Source organism: Fukomys damarensis, unplaced genomic scaffold (genome assembly GCF_012274545.1).
Source record: "Fukomys damarensis isolate Sample0158 unplaced genomic scaffold, DMR_v1.0_HiC HiC_scaffold_30, whole genome shotgun sequence".
Lineage (NCBI taxonomy): Eukaryota > Metazoa > Chordata > Mammalia > Rodentia > Bathyergidae > Fukomys > Fukomys damarensis.
Window position 1 is genome coordinate 64,852,587 of NW_022900942.1, and position 20,511 is coordinate 64,873,097.

A 20,511-nucleotide genomic window follows, 5' to 3' on the forward strand; every position below is an offset into this window, starting at 1 on the left:
CCTCCTAGGGTGCTAAGATTACAGGTACATGCCACCATGCCCAAGTGGCTGTATCTGTACTGATATGGTTTGGGTACAAAAAGAGAGGACACTTCTCAACTGCAATTTAAATAACGAGAAGAAAGTGTGTTTCTTCCTCATGTAAAAGAAGTCTGCAAGGCCAGCAGGGAGCTCCATGACCTCAGAGATCTGGCTTTGCTGCACCAGAAATGCTCAGCTACTTGTCCAGGCAGTGGCCTGGGCCTCCTGGGCCGGGATGGGAGTGGTCTCCCAAATTCTGCTCAGATTGGAATGTTGTAATGCAGGCCTGCATAGACAATCCCATGGTGAGATGGCAACCTGCCCAGCTAGGACTGGGACCCACCGATGACGTAGAAGAGGAGGCAGTGGGTGTGGTGGTGACTGGCAGACTCTGCCTCAACCGCCACCAGGTGCCCAGAGTGGGTTTCCTTCTTTCAGGAGTGGGCTCGCGTTCCACATTTCATTGTTATAGCTGCCAGCACCAGAGTTCTCCCCTCTTGTCCTTCCTCCTCCTGCATTTTCATCCTCTTCCTCTTTCTCCTTCTTTTTCAAAATAATTACAAACAGTTGTAAGCTAATTGGCCGGTAGTAGGATTATAACTTAGGCATTAACTGTATTTTCAAAATCACCCCTTGATGGAAACCATTGATCTCTTTCAGGATTAAAGTAGTGATGTTTCATTTTTCTAGAATGTTCTCTTTAAAAAAAAATAATCAGGCAGCAGCTAAATGCCCCAAATACCAGCTGATCATCTAAAATTCATGCTATTGATTACATCCAGGGCTAGGGGAATGAAGTTAATAGTGCAAAACCCTTACAGTCCCTGGCCAAGCAATTTACCACGCTCACCACACTGATGGCCCAATGCCGTCCTCCTTATGAATCAGCTCCCAGCATCTGTCTGCTTAAAGACACAGTTATGTGGTATACATCCTAGAAGAATCCAGTCTTTCAAGATTTAAAAAAAAGTGACCTGTATATTGCAACAGCAAACCCAGATCATTTTATCAAAATTGAAGAATCCTAGCTGAACACACACACACACACACACACACACACACACACACCGTTTTAGTTGTCACAGTTATGTGGTATACATCCTAGAAGAATCCAGTCTTTCAAGATTTAAAAAAAAGTGACCTGTATATTGCAACAGCAAACCCAGATCATTTTATCAAAATTGAAGAATCCTAGCTGAACACACACACACACACACACACACACACACACACACCCTGTTTTAGTTGCGCCTCTGCCCAGACTTTTTGCCCTTCTGGATTCAGAGCAGCAGTGTCCTACGGCTGTTCTTTGTGCACATTCCCAAGAGGAGCTCGAGTGATCATGAGTGGTCAGAAACATACCATGCGTGGAAGACGGCCTCATGGAGTTAAACCATTTGGGTGGTTTCCGAGAACCTCACATCTAAATCTCACTTGGCTCTCTAATGAGATGGCATTTAACCCCAACTCTAATGCTTAGGAGGATCTTCCAAGTGCTGGTATTTGGTATCTTTACAAAGGGAGCCATCTGTTTAGGAATAGTTAGGGGGTCTTCTAAGTGTCCAGTTTGCATTCCAGTGCTTGCAAAGCATGTCCTGAAGGTGACTGTGTAGAGTTATTCTCCATCGCTGTCTGATTGCACACCTGAGCAGGCACAGGCGCAGATGTGCTTCTTGTCTCCCCTGTCAAATTCCATGGATGAATTCTTTTTCCTCTGTTACAGTGACAGTAATGGTGAAATGGCATGAAAGAGCGAAAAACTGGAGGAGAAACACATCGCCTTAACCTCGAGCCAGAACACAGTCAACCAACATGGGCTGCTCTATCCTAAAAGTGCTGCTCCCAGAGAGGACCCTGCACTGCTCATGGTACCCTGGAGGACGGCAGCTTCTATCAGATGGGAAAGCCAGACAGTTTCACACTGTGACACAGCCCTGACACCGCTTGTGACAGTGCTTAAACCCAGAGCATTTCACAGAGAAGTCTACTGGTGAAGTGGAAGGATCCGTCAAATCCCAGCTGGCCTCAGAATGCCATAAGGAAAAACAAACAGAGTGAGTGCATTGTATTTTGCTGGAAAGTTCTGTTTCCAGAATAAGGTTCTACAGAGGGCAGCCCCAAACAGTGACAGCTGAGGGGCTGACTGTGACCCTGTACAGTTTACTGCATCTGCTGGAAGGACAATTCACTCCAGACATTTTATGCAATTCACAAGGATAGATTTGTTTGCTGGAGGTTTTATTTTTTAGAGTGATTTTGAAAGCAATAGATTAATTTTTGAAAAAATAATTTTCTAATGTTCTGAATATGCTGAAACAAAAGCATTTATGGTGTTTCTCTCCAACCTTAACTGGACAGACAATCTGAATAACAGGGCCAATTTCAGACTGGATTTTCCACTTTGTCTAGAAATGAATAGACATTTGCCCTATTTAATGAGACAGTCGAGTGAGGACCTTCGGTGATGATGACTGTGAAGGGCTCTGGTCTCCTCCTGTGAGGAGACGCTTGCATTCTTCTCTTCTCCATCAGGTCAAATTGCTCCTGTCTGACAGGCTAATGTGCATAACGCTGTCCTGGAGACAGCTCTCCCCAGGACTGCAGTCCGGAAGCCGCCTTTCCTGCTTGGGAAAATTCTGAACAGAGAAAGCTGTGGGCTTGTCTGTCCAACAGTCACTCCCACCACAGAGCCTTATTCTACAGTCAAACGCTATCACCATGGACCCCTTAAATATGAACACTTACAGATCGGTTGCAAAATAGAAAAAAAAAAAAAAGCAATCATCTCTGGCTCCTGGAATCACTGTGAGGATTCCTCAGTTTTGTTAGGATTTCTTCATACATCTGTGCAGGAACAGCTAGGAATTCTACGTACAATAGAGAAATACATGTTTCAAACCATAATAATGAGCTGGCAAAGGTAAAGTCACCTTGATCCAGAGACAATGAAAGGGGGAATGGGAACCCCGAGAGTCACCAAGGCAGGGAGGTGGGCTTTGGTGTTGGGGCCTGTGTTGTGTGTGTGTGTGTGTGTGTGTGTGCATCATGGCTTATACCTAGATGTGCCTGCAAAGCCTCATGGGCTCATGATAGGGCTTTTGGGAGGTGACCTGACTGTGCCTGTGGTACTGGATCAGTGCACTGATTGGTTTAACACAGTTCTGGGTGTAGACGCTGGGTTTACTGGAGAGGGAGGACACACCCTGGATGTGGGTGACACAAATCACTAGGCAGAGCAACCTGGATGGAATAGAAGGGGAAAGAAGGGAGGCTTGCTGCCTCCTGCCTGCCACGCATTGGGCCATTGCTCCTCTGTGATGCCCCTCTGCCACGCTGCCCTGCTGTGGAACCAGCTATGGACTGAAACCTGTGCAAACTGTGAGCTAAAGTAAACCCCTCATCTTTTAACTTGTTCGTGTCAGGTATTGTGTCCAGCAATGAGGAAGTAACTGACAGAGGGGGGGCCTTGTAAGTACTGTAGAGACATCACAGCCCTGGAGTTCTCCTGCACAGTGCATGGAAGAGTATAAGGATGAGCTCAGGCTTACATCTGCCACCCCCAGGGCTAAATCAGCAATGTTAAAGTGAATCAGAAATATATCTTCCCCAGAAAAAAATATTTGTTTCTCTCAAATGTTGGCTTGCTCCCATATTTTATAACCAAAGCATAAACTTTACACGTTTTTAGTCTGATTGCAGACTACTGAGTTGGCTCAACAAACTTCCAATCCGGAACTGAAAAGGTCTGAGAAGGAATCCAGCCAAATGGGAGACGCAAAATATGGTACAGGGAGAGCCATAGAACTTGTATACATCATCAGAACTGGAAAGACTTCAGACGTGATAACAGGTCCAGAGTATTACATAACTGTGTTTTATATGGAAAAACAAAGAAAAGGGTTTACAATGTGTGGAGGGCGTCTGTACCTTGGTGTTTATCTGTTGATGCGGATTTGGAAAGCGTGCGTCATGCTGATACTTCCAACACCGATCTCATCTTCCCTGCCTTATTTCTAACTCCTCTCTCTGAAGTGGGAAACCTGTTCTCATAAGGCACATGATACTTTCTCGATCCTACTGCGTACACAAAATCATTTTAGAATTTCTAATCTATTTTCCTGTGAAAAACAAACCTACTCTTGAGTGTAAGATTTGGGTTCAAATCGGGTGTGACCTGGAAGATTAACTCTCCCTTCTCAGCACCCCTGGATGTCCCTACTCACTGTCTGCCATGCCATCCACTGTGCTCCTCCACTGTGCCCCTCTGCCTTGGGACCAGGAACTATGGGCTGAAACATGAGCCAGAGTAACTTCTCCTTCTTTACCTTGTGAGCATCAAGTATTCTGTCCCCCTGGGAGGAGGAAAGTGATTAAGACAATTGTGAGGGGCGCATTCTGTTAAAAACCACAAGCAAGACAAGATGGCCTGTGATCACCACTCTGTTTGACATTGTATCTGAGATTCTAGCTCATATAGTAAAGCCAGAAAAAGAAGTAAAATTTATAAGGGCGATATGAGAATACATTCTCACTGCTTGAAAATGATATCATTTACATAAAGAACTCAGAAGGGTCTAAAGAGATATTGTTATAATTAACATGCAACAGGATTACTGGTATAAATCAATATAAAAACAAACTGTGTGTACCTTGATGACAAATAGCATATAGTAAAAATACCATCTAAAACTATTAAAACATAACCTATATAGAAATAAATCTAACAGAAGATGTGAAAAAACTTTAAGAAAACATCATAAAACATTACTGAGAGATCCTAAAAATAATCTATAAATTGCTGAATTTAATGTCATAAACACACTGGCTTCTCTAACATAATCTACACACATTCAATGCATTCCAAACAAAATCATAACAGTTTTCTTTCAGTTTTGGTTTCTTTTGATGGAACTTCCTAGTACAGAAGAGTAACAAGGTGCAGAATTTGCCCTACCAAATCGGGTCTTACCTATATGACAACAAAGACTGAGTATTTACACAGCAAAATCATCGAATAGGACCAAATCCTCAGCTAGAAGCATCCACACCCATGCGGGCAGCTGAGTCACAGCAGAGCTGGCTTTGCAAACCAACAGGAAAATAATGGCCTTTTCAATAAAGAAGCAGTGTCAAGTGATTATCCATACGGAAAAATGTAAATTGAATCTTATTTTTCATCAGACAGAAAAAGACTGAGTAGATTAAAAAACCTGAAAGTGAAAGGCAGGACCATAAATCTACAGAAGGCAAGAGAGACTTACAGCCTCAGAAGAAGGAAGCAGTTCTTAAAAACAGATAAAATATCCTACGTTTAGAAGGGAAATATTCATACATTTGACTACAATAAAATTATGAACTGTTTGTCATAGCAAAAGAAAATAAAAATAAACACTAAAGTTAAAAAAAACTATTTCTGATTTGTATAAACAATAAGGGGTTCTTGTCATGGTTAAAAACATCCTGCAATTCCCCCCTCCTCCAAACGAAAAATAATCATCCCAAGAAATGGACCCTAATCGTGAGTAGACTCTTCACAGAAGAACAGCTGATGATCAACCACTTCAGCAATCAGGAAATGAAAATTACAGCACTGAGGTGCCATTTCAGAGATACCTGACTGGCAAAATTGATAAAGTCTGATGATATTCGAATATCGTGCAGGACACGCTTGTGGGAGCGTCAGTGGGTACGGCCACCCTGGAAAGCAGCTGGCTACTGTGGTGTGCCCACTGGCCAGGCCAACCTTAGGTCTGTGTGCAGTGCAACTGTCACAGGAGGGTCAGATGGCTTCCATCGTTGGAAGTGTGAGTCACTGGCACCGTGGACAGAGGCCAGTCCATCTTCTGCTGCTGGAACAGCACCACGGGCTGGATAGATCATAAAGAAAAGACACTGATTCCTCACGCCTGGGCACTAGGGAGTCTGAGGTGAAGCCGCTGGCCTATGGCAAAGGTCTTCCTGTTTCGGTGTGGTAGAAGTGAGGGGTGAGAGCATGAGCTGGAACTCTCAGACACCTCTGTAAGCAGCATGAGTCCATGCAAGAGGGTGGAGTCCTCCATCCTCAGCCCCTCTCAAAGCTCCCACCAAGGAACAGTGTGGCATGTGGCATGACATTTCCAGTGTGTGCTTTTGAGGGGGGACACATTTGAACCACGTCATTTGCGGTCAGAAAAAAATCTGGATAGAGTTTTATTTTTGGATTTTCCAAAGTAAAGCTATATTTTCATATGAACTATAGAATTAAAATAGATTTGAAGAAATTTGGAGAGAATTGGATAATAGGGAAAGGGAGAGGAAGGGGAAAAGAAAAGAAGGAAGAAAGGAGAGAGGGAAAGGGAGGAAGGGAAGGAAGGAGAGAAAGCAAGATAAACTACACGGGCTTGGAGGGCACAGGAGATGTGCACTGTGGCTTATATCTAGGTATCCCCCCCAAGGCTCATGTGCTTGCAGCTGGGGCTGACTGGATCATGGTAATGCTAGATTAGTCCACTGATTGGTTTATAGATGCGTGTGATGCTGGATGGGGAGTCTGAAAGGAAGAGGTGGGTCGCTGAGCTTGGCACACATATCCCTTGTATTTTGAACGCCTGCTGCTTCCTGACTGCACTGCCATGGACTGTTTCTACTCCTCTGCTCAGCCACCCTGCCTTGGAGACAGCAGACTACGAACTGAAACCTCGACAATCTGTGAGCTAGAAGAAACCTCTTCTCCTTTAACTTATGGGTGTTGGGTATTTTCTCCCAACAACAAGAAAGCAACTAAGAAAATGGGCTGGTGGAAACAGGAAGCTGGTGGCCTCCAGGATGGGTTGGATGTGGCGACTCAGCTACTCTGCATCAACGCCAGGCAGGAAAACCCACCTGCAGGTGCTCAGTGGAGCCTCTCTGCTTTCAGGAAACTTCTTCAAAAAGTATGCTAATCGGTGCCTGGCTGGAGACAATGTGGAAATTTCACCTCTGCTATTAATTATTCTTAACAATTTTTCCCAGAACATTGAGTCCTTTAAAAAAATGAATTCTGTTTCTCTAAAGTAGTTAAAACTTTGTCTAATATTTTCATATGACGAGGCTTCACTGCTGGCCAAACTCTAGGTTCTGTCTTTTCTCCATTCCTCCCCTTCACTAGTTAACGTTCCCCCACCAAGGTGGGCATCACATTCACAGCTGCAATGATTTTAAAGGTGCTGCATTTAAATAGGTAGCGAAATCAGCCAGTCATTCCTGGCTTCTCTCCAAGCACAGTTTTGGTTTGGAGGCAGGTGCGACATTAATAAACGCAGAAAGTGAACCTGTCCCCCAAACACTTTAATAAATAAAAAGAACAGCTTTAAAAGAGCAGAGGAAACACACTGACCTTTCCCGAGTCTACTTGTCAAGGCAGCATTATGTACAGCACACAGATCTGTAGCCACACGGCGAGTCCCTGGGCAGCAGCAGGTTCCGCTCAGCCGAATTTCAGACAGAAAGTTGGAGGGCAGGGAAGAGCCTGCTTGTCCCATCATCGGGGACAGTGCAGGGCACTCCTGGAAATCGGGGCCGCTATCTGCCACAGCACAGACTGTGCTTGCGGTTTTTATAATGCATGTATTTGAAGTGCTTTACAAAGTAATGTAGATTATGCATTTCCACAATGAAATAGAGAGAAAGCAGCACAGACAGGGAGGGGGGGAAAGACACTGAGAAGACTGGGACCGGAAATAAAACAGAAGCCCGGACGTTTGACGCAAATGACTTCTGGTGATTCCTGTGCGGCCCCTTCCCTCTCCTGCCCCTCTCCAGTTTGGGTTTTGAATTTCACGGCACACCTGTGCTGCCGTCTGTCCTTCTCCTTCCCAGATGCATTTTCCCCAGACCTTGGGGTCTCTGCCTCTGAGATGCAAGCTGCACCCCGCAGCAGGCCAAGCCCCCACCACCCACAGTGGGGCCGACAGAGGAGCGTCCACAGGGCTTGCTGCGTGCTCCTCTGAGACTGCTGCAGGGACCCCGAGGCAGCCACTGCTGCTTCAAAGGCCAGGGCTGAACACAGGCCCTGCTCAGTGTCCCACGGGAAGACGTGACATGGCAGCTGCCTTGAGCCAGCAGCAGTTGGCACCATTTTGGGGTGCCATCAGTTTTGGGGACTAAGGCCTGGCCACGGGCCAGGGTCTCACTGCTCCTCCTGAGTAAGGAAAGGGCTCAGCCTTCAGTATTGCTGCTGAGCACCTCCTCCTCCTGTGCCCCGCTCCGTCCAGGCCCACCCCTGTGCTGTGTCGCTGGCCACGGCAGTCAGGGTTCTGCTGCCCGGAGTGGACGTGTCCACTCCATGCTGTGTCTCGGGCTACTCCAAGGTGCTGGGCACCGACAGCTCCTGGCTTCTGGGCATGGACTGCAAAACCCTGATAGAGGCCAGTCTTGGGCGCTGAGTGTTTATACCGCTGATCTCCTTTTGTCCTCACCACAGCCTGCGGAGTCAGGTGCTGGGCCCTTCACATCTCGTAGAAAAGGAAGCTGAGCTTGGGAGAGCTTGCACACTGTATCCAAGTGCTGGCGAATTTTGGTAAAGGTTTGCTTGACTGAACTGAACTCTTTTGGAAAGAGGCTCAGTGATATGAGTCTTCACCTCATTTTAAAAATTAATTTTATTGGTACAAGGGCTGGGATTTAGCTCAGTGTTGCTGCTGCCTGCTTTGCAAGCGCAAGATCCAGAGTTTAATCCTTGGTACAAAAAAAAATTATTGGTACACAATGACCCCATTCATCACAGGAAATTTGTACCTATCATATATCTTGATTCTTCTTTTTTCCCCATTTCCCTCCCCTCCTTTCAACCCCACCCAAAAGATAATAGAAGGAAAACAATGGAAACAAAGCTTTTATAGATCTTATTTTGATACACGTATGAAAGATATACCTATTTTGATTTTTTTATTTGCTTTATAAATTAAGATTTTCCCCCCACAATGTTTATTTAAAGGATGGCACATGATGGTTTCAAAACAATATGAGATAGAATTCTTGTGCTATATATTTGGCCATTTCTAATGCATTAGTGTGTTTTCAGTGGTCTTAGTTCATCAGAATGAACAACTAAATACTCCTTTTGCTTTTGTCCATTTTGTCTCACGTTAGATGGCGACTGCCTTTAAACAAAAGCCAAGAGGGTTTTTTCTGGAATCTCCTTTCTCTTTCCTCCTCCTAAAGGACAGAGGTTGCCAATCACTGTCGTTAAAATTATCTCTCTCGCCGTGAGGCAGGAGACAAGCTCCTGGGTTCCACAGCACAGAGAGGCAACAGCGGATCACAACAGCCGGCTACATATTTTATGAAGAAGGAGATGACAGGGCCGCAGGGGACTCCAGCCCGCCAGAAATGAGCTGAGAATGCTAATCACTGCGCTTGGGTTGGCACACATTATGCGGATGCATTTAAACACACTCTACCCCCAAATGTGCGAAGGTGCCCAGGATCACCGGTGAAGCTGGGGCTGGCACAGGTACCCAGCGGATTCAAGGGTGCTGAGCGGGCGGGCACTGCAGACCCCTGGCCTTCTGCCAGATGGCCCTGCCAGAGCTGCTCACAGAGGGGCGCGGCCGGTGGTGTCAGGGACACACGTGTGGCTCCCCCTGCCACCGTCTTCTCCAGTGTGTACCGCGTTTCAAGACAATGCACTTGGCCCCGCATAGTGAGCTGGCTTTTGTGGTTTTGTAACTTGGTGCTACTGTTATAGAGAGCTGTTTGGGTGGGGAAAATGCTTTTTGCCCTCCGTCCCTCGCATAAAGGACAGAAACAGCGCATCTGCCACCTTTTTATGCGGCCGGGTTATGACCCAACGCTTCCGAGTGTCATATTTCAAACAGCCGGAGGGAAGTCTGGTGAAAATCAAAACTACGGGGAGGCGACGAGACGCTAAACCAAGACTGGGGCTCACTGTTTCCCTTCGCATCCCGGGTGGCTCCCACACGTGTGCAGTTTTCCAGGCCTTCTGGAGCCACACTGATGGGTTTCTGCCTTCAAGATGCTCGGTGAGCGCAATGGTCGGTGGCAAGAGCAGGCACAGCACGAGGAGGATGGCAGGAGTGGGCGAGGGGAACTCAGCAGGGCTGGTTAACAGTGTGCCACCCACCGCAGCTGCAGGGGAGCTGTGACCTCCAACAAAGAAAGTCCCGGCAGGCACAGGGCCCAGGCTCCGCTGTTGGAAGTTAAAATATAATAAAACATCTCTTTAAAAATATAAGGTTCTGTATCCTATTTCTCTCTCTCTCTCTCTCTCTCTCTCTCTCTGACTGTCTGTCTGTCTCTCTCTCTCTCTGGACTGAATTGTCACTGAGCTGCATTTCCAGCTCTTTTAATTTTTATATTCTCTTTAAAAATATAAGGTTCTGTATCCTATTTCTCTCTCTCTCTCTCTCTCTCTCTCTCTCTCTCTCTGACTGTCTGTCTGTCTCTCTCTCTCTCTCTCTGGACTGAATTGTCACTGAGCTGCATTTCCAGCTCTTTTAATTTTTATCTTGAGACAAGATCTTGCTACGTTGCTAAATTGCCGAGGCTGGGCTGGGACATACATCCTCCTCCTCAGCCTCCCAAAGTAACGAGATTACAAGCTTGAACCACCACACCTGGATAATTCCTAGCATCCACAGGTGAAGGTGGAATGGTAAGGGTGAGGGGAGCTTTTATTGACTTCAAACAAGTTGAGATTTTTCTCTTTCGGTCCGTTATCTCAGGTGGCCCACATATGTGACCAACCGGAACATGTGACATTTATGGGTGGGATGGGACATTCAGGCCTGGAAGTATCTGGGAAGAACTGAAGTTCTCTGGTCCTCTGCCTTGAGTTCCTGAGACAAGTTTTGAGTGTAGCCTCCTGGAAGGGAAGTCAGGGCAGACTGGGCATGGAAGACAGCTGGACAGCCCTCAGGCCACCAGGGGGCAGCACGGTGCCTGTTCAGACTCACCTGCTGGGGAGAAGGGGCAGGAGTTTACCCACCTGCTGCTCCCTGTCCTGGGTGCCAGCTGACTCCAGGAGTGCTATGGCTGTGTCTAGTGTCCCCTCAAAGGCTCTCACAGTCATAGGTGGGGCTTTTCCAGAGGTGGCTGGATCTGGAGGGTGTGGTGCTAGGATTAAAAGTGTGGTTACTAACCCAGTCCACTGACGGGCTTGGCACCACCCTAATCCTGGAAGCCTAAGTGAGCAAACAAGGGACAGAAAGGTTCATCTTGTCCCTGTTGCTTTGCGGCGTCCTGCCTACCCTGCCATGGACTGTTTCTCCTCTGCGATGCCCCTCAGCCATCCACCCCACCTTGGAACCAGCAGTGATGGACTGAAAGCTCCTCATGCTGTGAGCTGAATGAACCTTCCCTCCTTGAATTTTGAGTGTCAGGCATTTTGTCTCAGCAAGGAAAAAGACAACTAAGAGAAGGGCTTTATCTGCCTTGCCCTGTGACGGTGTGAAGAGCCAGGAATCTCCGGACAGAACAGTCAGTTCCTCCAGCGGCGGCGCGGCAGGTGACTGCAGTTACAGGTGCAGGGTGGGGCGTAGTGAGCCAGGAGCCGAGGTGGAGCTGCACAACCTCCTGTCCCCATGGAGGGCCGTGCTCCCTGGGGGCTTTTCCATCCTCCTCACATACCCACCGCACCCCTTGCCCCACGCCAAGGTTTCAGCCAAGGTGCTGAGGAAGTGGAAGACTGACCCCTGTCTGAGCAGCGAGGGCCGGTTCTGTGGCTCTGCCTTCTCCCCTGTGGGCCCCGGGGATAATGCCTTGACTCTCATCCAACAGGCCCACTGAGGTGCCGGGGCTTTCCTTCCTGGGGGTTTTGGGAACCCCAGTGGGGTCTGTGCTTTGTTCAAGACAGTGCAGTATCTCACCCGAAGCTCAGGGTACGTGGTGCCCAGCTGCTTCCAGGAGCAGTGCTGGAGTCCCCAGAAGTAGTCACTGGTGTCACGCTCAGCTCTCACCGGACCTGTGCCTGGAAGCCCACGTGCTGCGCGGGATCCCTGCTTTCCACCGCGGATGGTGGCCCTAGGCCTGTGGGGCTCCACATGGCACCTCAAGGCCCCTGCTCCTCACTGACTGGGGCTGTCGTGGGGACCCCCAAGTTCTGAAGACAGCCAGGGAAGGCGTCTTGGCTTCGTCTACCCCAGCTCTTACTTGAAGGACACTGGCGAGGCTCGCAGGCTCCAGCTGGCTGTGGCCTCCCCTTCCTGTTCACCCCGCTGGCCTGGGGCAGCTGGGTTCGCAGCCCGAGACCACAGCTTCCACAGCACCTGTTCCCCAAAACCGTGAGCAAAGTGGATTGTTTTCAATGTCACTGGCGTAGTCTTGTGACGGATGATGATTCTATCATGCGTGTCTATATTCCTGGTCATTTCCGATCCCCTTCCCCCTCTCCCCTAGCCTCTATTCCTTCTTGCCAGCTGCTCCTTGGAAAGGACTGATATGTAGAATATGTGAAGAGTCAGAACATGAGCAGTGGCCCGCATGCAGCAGGGGACAGCACCGAAGAGGAAGTGACGTGGGTCCAGATGGAGTCCCCAAGGTCACCTGCACGACCCAGTGGACAGGCTGAATGGTGCGCTCCTAATCCCGCTGGGGCTCCCAAGTCGGTCAGGCTTCAGCACCGCACTGGGGAGCACACAGGGCACAGCGCAGACACGGACGGCGCTCGGCAAGCGCCACGCAGAGGCAGCAGAGCCACCCACCCTGTGCCGCCTGCTCCTGCGGTCCTGAACAGGAGGTCATATTTGTTTTCACAATAGGCGGGAGTTTACTCCACACTGCCAATGTTCTAAGCAGCATGAGTTCATCGCCCCCCACCAAAAAATGTCCCTAAGTAGCATTTCTGTGGAAAAAGCACACAAACCCAGGAAGGAAAGGAGCAGAATCCCGGTCCCTACGGGCCACCCTGCATAACTGTGGGGAGCAATCTAAATGGCACATGCCGCTGCAGGGACAAACCACGCAGGGACAGACTACCTTTTGTGGGAACTGATTTAATCTTCTCAGAATTTGGCCTCCTTGGCAAAGCTGGCTTTCACCAGAGGAGAAAATGTGACACCAGCAGCAGTGGACAGCAGTACCCTGGGACAGGCGGCAGGCTCACCAGCAGACAAAAAGAGGTCCAGGGTACAGATCTGGCCAAGGGCCTTGTGTTTGCCTTGGTTCCTCCAACGCGGCTGCTGGAAACCCCGGCTTTGTAGAGCTGGAGACTGCAGAGGGGGATGACAGCGGGCTGTAGGCAGCCATCCACGTGACAGCCTGGAGGGCTCCTTGTGCTTCCACTGCAGGTCCCCTGAGGGCCACCAAACCCTCCGTGGAGCCCCGAGCTCCCCGCCCCACCCCAGGAAACATCTGTCTGCCTTCGTTTTCCTTCTGCATACAAGATGCCCAGGATTAGCATGATTCCTTACCACCCTCTCCTGGAAACTGGCACAAAGCACGCAGTGGACATGGATGATCAATGTCTGAGTGACTCCCCAAAATGTAGACTGCAGTAGGCAGCTGGGAAAGAACAGTTAAACACTGTGTGGTTGGCTTCACAAAACACCTGCCCTGACTCCCCGTCAGCTTTCAAAATGTGGACAAATTGCAACCCGATGCTAATTTGTTGCATACACTTGTTTTCAAAAATCTCTTACTGTGATAAAATACCCATAACATTAACTTTCCCATCTCGCCTCTTCCTGAACCAGCAGCTCCGAAGCGTTAAGTACATTTACACCGCTGTAAAACCGTCTCTAGGACGCCTCCATTGTGTGGAACTGAAACTCTACCCATTAAACACTGGGCAGCTTCCGCTCTGCCCACCGGGTCTGTGGACTTGGCTACCCTAGGTGCGGCAGGGTCATGCAAAAGTATAAACGGAGCTGCTGCAGAGCTTGTCCCTTTGCCTGGCATATTTCGCCCAGGCTTGCAGCTGTCCTACCGTGTGTCCACATGATCTTTCTCCTCGAGGACCACTCGTGTTTCATTGTTTGGAGACCACGGCTTGGCTGTCCTTCCAGTGGACGTCTGGGTTTTCTACCTCTTGGCTGTTGTAAATGTGCCACAGTGAACATGGAGTGATAACTCTTTGAGACCCTGTTTTTAAAATTCTTGATATACGTACAGAAATGGGTCTTTTTTAAAAAAAAGAGAAAAACCTTTCTTGTTTCGGTTTTTGGAGGAGCTGTGACAATTGCACTGTTGCACTGTGGCACCACTAGCACAGGGGGCCCCAGCTTTTTCACATCCTCACCAATCGTTTTCTACTTTTCAATCGCAGCCATCTGAGTGGGCGTACAATGCTACTGCAGGGTGGTCTTGATTCTCCTTTATCTCATGATTAGTGATGGGGAGGGTATTTTCTTAGGCTGTTGGCTATTTTTATGTCATCTTTAGAAAAATGCCTGTTTAAATCCTTTGCAATTTTTAAATCCAGTTAGTTGGCTTTTTGTGGGTGAATTATTGGGATTCTTTTTATATTCTGCCTAGTTCCCCTCATGAGACCTATAATTTGCAACTCTGTTCCTCCCTATTGTATTTTTGGTGTCTTCTGGTGCCCAAATGTTTTTTAGTTTGAAGTTGTCCCGTTTGTCCATTTTTACTTTGTTGTCTGACTGTTTGATGTCTTATTTCAAAAATCGTTGCCAAATCCATTGTCAAGGGGCTCTTCCTCTACTCCTCTCTAGTGGTCTTATGTCTCACATTAGGCTCTTTAATCCATTTGGGGTTGAGTTTTCATATGTTGTAAAATAGACATCAAATATTATTCTTCTACATGTAGATGTGCTGCTTCCCCAGCACCATTTGTTGAAGGAGTTGTCTTTTAGCCACTTTCTCAAGAATGACTTGATATATAATTGAGTTTATTTCTGAGCTATTTCTCTTCTGTTGGTCAGTCTGTCTCTATAATAAATTCTGTTTTAATTACTGTAGCTTTGTGATATGTTTTGAAATCAGGAAATATGAGTCTTGGTTCTTATTTTTTAAAAAAATGTTAGCTACTAAAGCTCCTTGGGATTTCACATGAATTTTAGGATGAATTTTTCTATTCCTAGAAACATGGCTTTGGGGCTTTTGTAGGGACTGAGCTGAATCCATTGGTAACTTTGAGAAGAAGGAACACATTAACAGTATTAGGATTTATAATCCACAAGTTCAAGATGACTTTCCATTGCTCTTGTCATCTTTTATTTTAGTAATTGTTCTGTCATTTTTTACTGTACAGGTCTTAACACTGGTTTGTTCCTATTTTATATTCCCCGATGCTACCATAAGTGGAAATGTTTTCCTAATTTCTTTTCATGTTGTTCATTCCTCATGTGCAGAACTGCGACTGACCCTTAAGTGTTGATTTTGAATCTTGCAACTTTGCTGGTTTATTGATTCTAACATTTTTAGTCAAATCTTTATAGAGTTTTCCACACATAAGAGCACTTCATGTGTGACTACAGCTCATTTTACTTCTCCCTCTCCAAATCACAGGGTTTCACTTCTCTCCTTTGTAACTGCTGGAGCTGGAGCTTCCAATGCTGTGTTGAAAAGAAGTAGTGTGAACGGGCATCCTTGCCTTGTTACTTTTTCTATCCCTATACTTTTAGCCTCTGTGGATCTGTAGATCTAAGGTGACTCCAGTACAGAGCACACAGCTGGATCCTGTGATTTTATCTGTTCCAAGGCTCTCTGTGTTTAGATTGAGGAATCTCCCTCATTTACACTGAAGTAATTATTGACAGGGAGGACTTATTATTGCCGTTTTCTTTGTTGTTTTCAGTAGATGTTACAGCCTTTTAGTCCTTCTTTTCCTCTCTTACTGCCTTCCTTTGTGTTTCATTGATTTTTTTTTTTGGTAATAATATGCCCTGATACACCTTTATATTTTCTTTTGTATATAGACTACAAATATTTCCTTTGTGGTTATTATTGCAATTACATAAAATAAAAAGTTACAAAACTCTTTTAAATACCACTGAAGTTGCAGCATACTATTTTACAATGATAATAATTTAACTTCAAGAGTAAAAGCTACTCTTTCATAGTACCACTCCTGCCCTACTTCATGCTTTTCATGTTACAAATTGCATCTTTATGTGTTATGTCTCCACTAATATAGATTTGAAATCCTGTTGTCATTTAAATTTAATGCAGCAAAATAACAACAGCATGGGTCACTCTATTTGTTCACCTGCTCACCTTTATTTGAGACACTTCTATTCCCATATCACTTTGTATTTCTAAATACATCAATTTGAAGGGCTCCCTTCGGCAGTTGTTATAGTGGTCTGTTGCTAATGAGTGTTTGATTTTGTGCATCTGGAAAGATCTTAAATTCTCCTTCATTGTTGGAGGACAATTTTGGCAGATCCAGTATTGTTTGACAGTTTTTCTTGCAGCACTGTGAATATAGCATCCCACTCCCTTCTGTCTGGAAAGTTTCTTCTGGGAAATCTGCCAGTGATCTAGAATTGTCTTGAGTTGCTTGCCTTTGCTGCTTGCAATATTCTCCTTGTCTTTAACTCTAGATATTTTGTTTGTAATATATCCAGAATGTTTTGGGGGAGTGAATCTTGAGAATTCTTGGGGCTTCTTGAATTTGCATGTTCATTTATTTCCTCAGATTTGGAGAGTTGGGGGACATTATTTCCTCACATAATATCTATGTGCCTTTTTCTTTCTTCTTCAATTTTCATAATGTATACATTGGCCTATTTGGTAGTGTCCCAATAATTTTACCGAGAGAAAACAGCAAAAAACTCACACAAAAAAACACACAATGAAGCCTAGAGGATGATGTAAAAGGAAAGGAGGGACCGAAAAGACAAACAGCCCTTGAGCTCTCTTTACTTTTCTTCATTCCTTTTTTCTTTTGCTCCTCCGACTGGATGACTTCAAATAACCTGTCTTCAAGTTCACTGACTCTTTCTTCTACCTGATCAAGTCTTCTGGTGAAACCCTCGACTGATATTTAATTCAGTCATAGTATTTTTCAGCTCCAGAATTTGGTTGGCTCTTTTTCCTTTTCTTTTTCCCTGGCTTCCATTTATTTGCTTATAAGCTTAGTTTATCCATGAATAGTTTTCCTGATTTTATTTCACTTCTACTTATACACTTTTCTAAAATAAAAAAAAAAAGTTCATTGAACGTTTCTGTGACAGTTATTTTAAAACTGTCAAGTTGCTCATAAATCAACACTATTTTAGGGTCAGTTTCCGGGGCTTTATTTTGTTACTTTGGGCTATAATTCTTTTTCTTTTTTATCTTATCACCTTTCATGGAGATTTGGGCATTTAGGAAACAAGAACAAAACAGAAACAAAAAAAAACTTTCAATCTTTGTCTAGGGGAAAGGGATCTACGCCATTCAAACCTCGTCTGCTCTCTCCCGTCCCCTGGTGTCCATTTTGGGAACTACAGCTCTAATGTGTGTGGCTTCTGTTTCCAGGAGCCTCCAAATTCTAGCAGGGATCCTGAGTCAGGAAAGACACAGGCAGGTTCCTCAGGGAGCCGTCAAACGACCCCGCGTGTCAGAGGCAAGGCCCACTCTTGTTCCTCTGTCCGGGAAGGAACGTGGTCGTTAGGAAACAAGTCCTCTTGTTGTCGCTGAGCTAGCCGTGTCAGGGTGCTAAGGCCACGCACTCCTGGATCTGCTGCAGTCCCTCCTCCGGCGGCTGCCACCCGATCTGCAGAGCCCTCACAGCGCTGTTCCGGTCTGTGTAGCTGATGGCTGTGTCTCTGTGGGGAATTGGTACTCAAATTCAGCAATACTTGATGAGGCCTACAATGCACCAAACTGTTCTAGGCACAAAGGTGAAGAAAACAGAAAAGCATCCCTGCTGTCATGTAATTTATACTCCAGTGAGCAAGATCTGCAAAACACCAGGACCTGAAGGGTAAGTCTGCATAGTGTTTAGATAGAAAAATGTGCTGTTAAGCAAGGTTTATAGGAGGCCTCGAAGCAGGACTTACAAGAAAACGAGTCTTTCCCAGCCTTGGGCAGCCCCCCACCTGATCACCCCACTTTTCTTCCCCTGTAGCTGAAACTCCTTTTCTGGTACAGATAAAATCGGCAGCTATGTGCTGTGAACAAAGTGTATGTCCTCTTGTTCCCTAAAGTTTCACAAGGCTCTGTCTTCTTCAAGGCTAAATTACAAAACTGTCTGCCCGGTCCCATTTCGTGTATACTCACTTGCTGTGTCACTAGAAAGACCGCCCCGTTGACCAAGTGTGTAAAGCTGGAACCTTTCCTTGTTCTCCACTCTTCCTCCAGACAAGAGTCCCTTGATCCGGTGTCCACCTGAAACAGAGTCCTCCTGATTCCCACTGGTCTCTCCTGTTGCTTGAATCCACAACAGCCTGAGCTCCTGCTTCCATCCCCAGCTCAGCAGACCCAAGCAGGTGCACTCACTCGTGCTGAGGGCGAAGTCAAGCTGAATTCTGAAACCGGCCAGTTTCCCAAACCCGGGAGGTGGACAGCAGCCAGCCAGCAGGGGCTCCTTTATCCAAGAGGTTTCACATTTGAAGCAACTAATTACTCTCTTGTTCCTTTCCCCCTCTTTTTTCTGCTCTTTTCTGTCTATAAAGCCAATTCCTTTTCTTAGCTCATGAGAATACCCATTTTGTTTTATAGCATGAGATGTTGCCCAATTCTAGAGTCACAGATAAAAGTCAATTTTTAAACTAAAGGAGTTGTGATTCTGGCTTTTGGCAGTGCTAAGGGAAAGGAGCACGAAGTTTGCATATACATGGAAGTTTAGGGTTAGAGTCCCGGGAGGGCCTCCCCAGGAGAGTCAGCACCTGAAGAGGTGAAGGAGGAAGCCTTCCAGCAGAGGCACAGCACACACAAAGCTCCTGCAAGCTGGGAGCGAGCCTGGGGGATTCAGGAAACAGAAACAGGAAGTCGGTGTGGCCGAAAATGAAGGAGAGAACAGGGTGAGCCAGCCGTGACGAGGGGTCACTGTCCCCTGCCACTTGGGAGGCTGAGCCAGGAGCTCACAGGTTGTTGGTAACGAGGGGGAGTGAGAGGCAGAGAAAAGGGGAGAGGGGAAAATAATGGGCAGTGAGGTTGGGATGGGGCAGACAGTGTGTCGAAGGGGAGAACGGCGCTGGGGTGTGGGTCTGCTGGTGACTTGGACAGCAGCGCTTTGTCTGGAATGGATGCAGGGAACCAAGGGAAGGACACTCAGGAAAATGGAGGGAAAGAAAGAAGAAACATGATGCTGTCTCCCGGGAATTTGCTACAGAGGGAAGATAAGACCCGCAGGCAGGGGTGTCAGTGGATCTCCCATTTATAACAACAAGCGGACTCCGTGGAGAGAAAGGGGCAGCAGCTGTGTGTCACTGGAAGTCTGCCCCAAACAGCGCTTAGCTTCCAGCCTGCGTGCCACGCACTTGACACTGTCGGCGTCTTTCGAGCCTGCTGTGCTCACCCCGTGCCCTGCCGGCCTTGTCCTAGGACGCTGATTGCATGAAGAGAGCTGTGCTGGCTCAGCCAGGGTCCCTCCTCCAGGACAGCACTGTTCCAGGGCATGCTGCAGCCACTCTGAGTGAGGAGAGCTCCGAGCAGGCAGCTGATGGGCGCCTGGAGCTGACCTGAGACCCTGAGAAACTCAGGAGCCTACGTGTGACCGGACTGGACTTTCCAGTGACCGAATACTGTGAACACTGTGGCCCTGTCTGCCACCACCCCCACCCAGAGCAGGCTGAACACACAGGCACTGGCCACACGGAAAAGAGCCAGGAAACGAGGGACCGATAAAGTCCTCGTCCTCCTAGTGCCACGTATGTTCTGTGGGGACTGTGCTAGCTTTCACCCTCTTCATGAGAGTCTTTAGCATTTGACCACAATAAAGTGACATTTCTAAATGGGTGGTGACATTGACCTGATTTTATATGTGTGGGAATGTTAATTTTTTCCTGGTACCAAAACAATAAGGAGAATACATGCATAAAACAGTAGATAGGGTAACAATCAGCAGCATTTCTGAGTCTATCCTCCTGTTCGCCAATATACACATACCCCAGCTAAATTATTTTAGCACTGAAACGTCATACACGTGTATACTGGATGCACTTAACAATATTCACTCAGTGAGTGAACAAAAAAATAAAGAGATGAAAAAATGTATTTAGCTTACCTCACTTAACTACATATAAGATTTGACTTCGCTTATTCAGCTCAGGTTTTTTTGTTCTTTTGTTTTGTTTGCCTTCTTATTTCCTGAATCTGCTTAGAGCAAAGAATATTCACCAATCTCCAAGCACTGTGATGTGAACATATTTTATCAAAATCACCATGAACTTGGAAGAAGGTGTTTTGGCTTGGCCCGGAATCATCCAGCTAGGTTGGCAGGTGATAGAGCAGGGTGCAGAACTTCTTATCTTAGCTAGGAAATAAGACTTTCTCATTTAAATGAAGTTTAACTTGAAAATGCAAAGATGTTAAACTTGAGTAAACAGGGTCATTCAGATTTGTACCAGCGTTGTCGTCTTTGGTCTGTTCCTCCTCCTAGGGAGATATCCAGATGGCACTGCT

At 46.6% G+C, this 20,511-nt stretch overlaps 1 long non-coding RNA gene across 1 annotated transcript; it reads right to left on the reverse strand.

Annotated features, from left to right (window-relative positions):
• Positions 1–17,195: 17,195 nt before the first annotated feature.
• LOC104872409 lies at positions 17,196–20,180 on the reverse strand. Its single transcript, XR_783154.1, has 3 exons — positions 20,114–20,180; positions 18,166–18,273; positions 17,196–17,711 (listed from the first exon to the last, which is right to left on the reverse strand). It is a non-coding gene; the product is annotated as an uncharacterized LOC104872409 (long non-coding RNA).
• Positions 20,181–20,511: the final 331 nt, after the last annotated feature.